This window comes from Triticum urartu, chromosome 2 (genome assembly GCF_003073215.2).
Source record: "Triticum urartu cultivar G1812 chromosome 2, Tu2.1, whole genome shotgun sequence".
Classification (NCBI taxonomy): Eukaryota; Viridiplantae; Streptophyta; class Magnoliopsida; order Poales; family Poaceae; genus Triticum; species Triticum urartu.
The window spans coordinates 640,649,800-640,655,799 of NC_053023.1; positions in this window are offsets into that span (position 1 = coordinate 640,649,800).

The following is a 6,000-nucleotide window of genomic DNA, read 5'->3' on the forward strand; positions in this document are numbered from 1 at the left end:
TGTTACTAAGCATACCAAATTTCACTGGAAGGGCACAACATATGAACACTAGATTTTGGATGGGATTAATTAGACCTATGGTGCACACACTAAACAAGACCAATTGTGTGCACAAAACGCTGGTAAAATGTCTTATTTTAATGCTGATGCTCATAAACTATATATATCTTCAACAATATGTTACAATTGGTTTTTATTCTACATGTCAACAAAGCCCCCTGTAGTAGTTCCTGGATCGATTTCCCGACGTGGTCGAATTACACTTTTGCCTGCTAATAACGCCAAAGTGATTGCAAGGTACTGCATTTCCTGCAGAAATGGAACCATTCAAATTAACAAGTTCTCGCTTCTCGTGGCAATGCATCCATATTGGAAAATTGGAGACACTGTTCTACTCATGCTCTACCAAGGCACAGGTGAGCTCTTCCTTTTCATTGACGAGATGTCGAGTTGCTGTGATCAAGCTGCTTCCAGTGGATAGTTGTGGTTGTTGGCCCTCAGCCTCTTAAAATGTGCTAGCTGTTACTATATATGTTAAGTATGTAGATATGGACTATATGGTTGTTGGCCCTTAGCCTCTTAAAATGTGATAGTTGTTACTATATTAAGTATGTAGATATGGACCATATGGTTGTCAAAACCATATTACAAAGATCCTCCTTTTGTCGAATAGTGTAACCACTATATATATGTTACTCAAATGTTGTTACCCAAGTTCATAAATTTTCATGGAAAGTATTAGTATCGTACACAGTTCATTGAGTTTAAGCGAGTGCCCGATGTCTAGAAGGCATTTGCATATTAACTGCCCATATTGCAAATTCACACACATGTTAACATAAGGAAACGTATGTGTAACATACTAATCATTGCACATGAGTACTCACAGACGCATCGTGTGCGATACTCCTAGCCACCGCAAGCAACTAGTTTGCATTTTTCAAAGTTTTTTGTAAACACAGAATCACACACGAACTAACTGTATTGACCGTGTGTGTTGTAATTTCTCGTCGCAAACAGTTCATCCGAGTTGGCTGTTTGCCACGTATCACACACATCTTGTTTACACAACTCGTTTGTGTTCTTTTGGCTCATTGCAAACAGTTCATCCATGTGAACTGTATGCCGCATATCACACACATCTTGTTACGTTGAACCGTTTCTGTTGTGTTCCCTAATCGAAAATAGTTCATCCAAGTGAACTGTATGCCGTATATAGCACACACATTGATATGGCTGCCCGTTTCTGTTGTTCTACGTCATCACAAACAGTTCGAATGGATTAACTGTGTGTCCTGCATCGCACACACATTGATATGGCTGCCTGTTTCTGTTGTTCTGCCTCATGCAAACAGTTTGAATGGATTAACCGTGTGCCCTGCATCGCACACGCAACTAAAATATGAATCGTGTTTGATGGCTCCGCCATCGCAAAAGTTTTCCACCTTTTTTGATGGTTTTTTTACACCATCGTTTTGCGATTATTGCATCACACACAGTTTCAGCAAAGGGTCTCTGATCGTAGTGTCGCGTTAGCAGTATCCTATAGTAGTCTATGCTATTATTGGTGTGCATTTATATTAAAAAAATAAAATTGTAACTCAAGTATGTATAGCAGCAGGGGTTGTGGGTGTAACAATGGTATTGATGTCCTCATCATCCTTCCCTTCTTGAAATGAAGTCGTCCTCGATGGAAGCTCATCTTCCTCACCCAAATAAGGCTTCAAATCTACAATGTTAAAAGTGGGACTAACCCCAAAATCTACAGGCAGCTCAAGTTTATATGCATTATCATTTATTTTCTCTAACACCTTAAAAGGACCATCAACATGTGGCATTTGTTTTGATTTGCACAAATCAGGAGATCTATCCTTACGCAAATGTAACCAAACAAGATCTCCAGGTGCAAACACAACATGTTTTCTACCCTTATCTCCAACAAGTTTATATTTAGCATTCATACACTCAATGTTCTCCTTAGTTAACTCATGCATTTTTAAGAACAATTCAGCATGTTGTTTAGCATCAAAATTAACCTTCTCCGAAGATGGAAGAGGCAACAATTCAATAGGTGCATGAGGTAGAAAACCATACACAATCTTAAAAGGGCACATCTTAGTAGTAGAATGCTGTGAACGATTATAAGAAAATTCAATATGAGGTTAGCATTCTTCCCACATTTGCTTATTATTCTTCAAAACAACCCTAATCATAGTAGACAATGTTTTATTGACTACTTCAGTTTGTCCATCAGTTTGGGGGTGACATGTAGTACTAAAAAGCAGTTTAGTCCCCAACTTAACAAATAAACATCTCCAAAAGTAGTTAAGAAACTTAGTATCACGATCTGAAATAATTGTATTTGGCACACCATGCAAGCGAATAATCTCAGGAACGAACAAATCAACAACATTAGCAGCATCGTCGCTTTTATTACATGGTATAAATGTTGGGGAACGTAGCATAAATTCAAAATTTTCCTACGTGTCACCAAGATCTATCTATGGAGTCATCTAGCAACGAGGAAGGAGTGGATCTACATACCCTTGTAGATTGCGCGCGGAAGCGTTCAAGAGAACGGGGTTGATGGAGTCGTACTCGTCGTGATCCAAATCACCGATGATCCTAGCGCCGAACGGACGGCACCTCCGCGTTCAACACACGTACGGAGCAGCGACGTCTCCTCCTTCTTGATCCAGCAAGGGGAAGGAGAGGTTGATGGAGATCCAACAGCACGACGGCGTGGTGGTGGGTGGTGGAAGTAGCGGGATTCCAACAGGGCTTCGCCAAGCGCTGCGGGAGGAGGGAGATGTGTCATGGGAGGGAGAGGGAGCGCCAGGGCTTAGGTATGGTTGCCCTCCCTTCCCCCACTATATATAGGGCCAAGGGAGAGGGGGGGCAGCCTTGGCCCTTCCTCCAAGGAAGGGTGCGGCCAGGGAGGAGTCCCTCCTCCCCAAGGCACCTCGGAGGTGCCTTCCCCTTTTAGGACTCTTCCTTTCCCTTGATTCTTGGCGCATGGGCCTCTTGGGGCTGGTGCCCTTGGCCCATATAGGCCAAGGCGCACCCCCTACAGCCCATGTGGCCCCCCGGGGCAGGTGGCCCCACCCGGTGGACCCCCGGGACCCTTCCGGTGGTCCCGGTACAATACCGGTGACCCCGAAACTTGTCCCGATGGCCGAAATAGCACTTCCTATATATAATTCTTTACCTCCGGACCATTCCAGAACTCCTCGTGACGTCCGGGATCTCATCCGGGACTCCGAACAACTTTCGGGTTACCGCATACTAATATCTTATAACCCTAGCGTCACCGAACCTTAAGTGTGTAGACCCTACGGGTTCGGGAGACATGCAGACATGACCGAGATGACTCTCCGGTCAATAACCAACAGCGGGATCTGGATACCCATGTTGGCTCCCACATGTTCCACGATGATCTCATCGGATGAACCACGATGTCAAGGACTTAATCAATCCCGTATACAATTCCCTTTGTCTATCGGTACGATACTTGCCCGAGATTCGATCGTCGGTATCCCGATACCTTGTTCAATCTCGTTACCGGCAAGTCTCTTTACTCGTTCCGTAACACATCATCCCGTGATCAACTCTTGATCACATTGTGCACATTATGATGATGTCCTACCGAGTGGGCCCAGAGATACCTCTCCGTTTACACGGAGTGACAAATCCCAGTCTCGATTCGTGCCAACCCAACAGACACTTTCGGAGATACCTGTAGTGTACCTTTATAGCCACCCAGTTACGTTGTGACGTTTGGCACACCAAAAGCACTCCTAGCACTCCTACGGTATCCGAGAGTTGCACAATCTCATGGTCTAAGGAAATGATACTTGACATTAGAAAAGCTTTAGCATACGAACTACATGATCTTGTGCTAGGCTTAGGATTGGGTCTTTGTCCATCACATCATTCTCCTAATGATGTGATCCCGTTATCAATGACATCCAATGTCCATGGTCAGGAAACCGTAACCATCTATTGATCAACGAGCTAGTCAACTAGAGGCTTACTAGGGACATGGTGTTGTCTATGTATCCACACATGTATCTGAGTTTCCTATCAATACAATTCTAGCATGGATAATAAACGATTATCATGAACAAGGAAATATAATAATGACTAATTTATTATTGCCTCTAGGGCATATTTCCAACAGTCTCCCACTTGCACTAGAGTCAATAATCCAGTTCACATCGATATGTGATTAACACTCAAGGTCACATCCCCATGTGACTAACACCCAAAGAGTTTACTAGAGTCAATAATCTAGTTCACATTACCATGTGATTAACACTCGATGAGTTCTGGGTTTGATCATGTTATGCTTGTGAGAGATGTTATAGTCAACGGGTCTGAATCTTTCAGATCCGTATGTACTTCGCAAATCTCTATGTCATCTTGTAGATGCAACTACTACGCTACATTTGGAGCTATTCCAAATAACTGTTCTACTATACGAATCCAGTTTACTACTCAGAATAATCTGGATTAGTGTCGAAGTTTTCATCAGCGTAACCCTTTACGACGAACTCTTTTACCACCTCCATAATCGAGAAAATTCCTTAGTCCACTAGTTACTAAGGATAACTTTGACCGCTGTCTTGTGATCCATTCTTGGATCACTCTTGTACCCCTTGACTGACTCATGGCAAGGCACACATCAGGTGCGGTACATAGCATAGCATACTGTAGAGCCTATGTCTTAAGCATAGGGGACGACCTTCGTCCTTTCTCTCTATTCTGCCGTGGTCGAGCTTTAAGTCTTAACTTCATACCTTACAACTCAGGCAAGAACTCCTTCTTTGACTGATCCATCTTGAACACCTTCAAGATCACGTCAAGGTATGTGCTCACTTGAAAGTACCATTAAGCGTTTTGATCTATCCTTATAGATCTTGATGCTCAATGTTCAAGTAGCTTAATCCAGGCTTTCCATTGAAAAACACTTTCCAAATAACCCTATATGCTTTCCAGAAATTCTACGTCATTTCTGATCCATAATATGTCAACAACATATACTCATCAGAAATTCTATATTGCTCCCACTCACTTCTTTGGAAATACAAGTTTCTCATAAACTTTGTATACACCCAAAATCTTTGATCATCTCATCAAAGCGTACATTCCAACTCCGAGATGCTTACTCCAGTCCTTAGAAGGATTGCCGGAGCTTTGCATACCTATTAGCATCTTTCAGGATTGACAAAACCTTCCGGTTGTATCACATACAACCTTTCCTCAAGAAAATCGTCGAGGAAACAATGTTTTGACATCCTATTTGCAAGATTTCATAAATAATGTAGTAATCGCTAATATAATTCCAACAGACTCTTAGCATCGCTACGAGTGAGAAAGTCTCATCATAGTCAACTCCTTGAACTTGTCGGAAAACATCTTAACGACAAGTCGAGCTTTCTTAATGGTGACATTTACCATCATTGTCCGTCTTCCTTTTAAAATCCATCTGTACTCAACAGCCTCACGACCATCGAGCTGTTCTGTCAAAGTCTACACTTTGTTTCCATACATGGATCCTCTCTCGGATTTTATGGCCTCGAGCCATTTATCGGAATCCGGGCCCACCATCACTTCTCCATAGCTCGTAGGTTCATTGTTGTCTAGCAACATGACTTCCAAGACAGGATTACGTACCACTCTGAAGTAGTACGCATCCTTGTCATCCCACGAGGTTTGGTAGTGACTTGATCTGAAGTTTCATGATCACTATCATAAGCTTCCACTTCAATTGGTGTAGGTGCCACAGGAACAACTCATGTGCCCTGCCACACACTAGTTGAAGAGACGGTTCAATAACCTCATCAAGTCTCCACCATCCTCCCACTCAATTCTTTCGAGAGAAACTTTTCCTCGAGAAAGGACCCGATTCTAGAAACAATCTCTTATTGCTTTCGGATCTGAGACAGGAGGTATACCCAACTGTTTTGGGGTGTCCTATGAAGATGCATTTATCCGCTT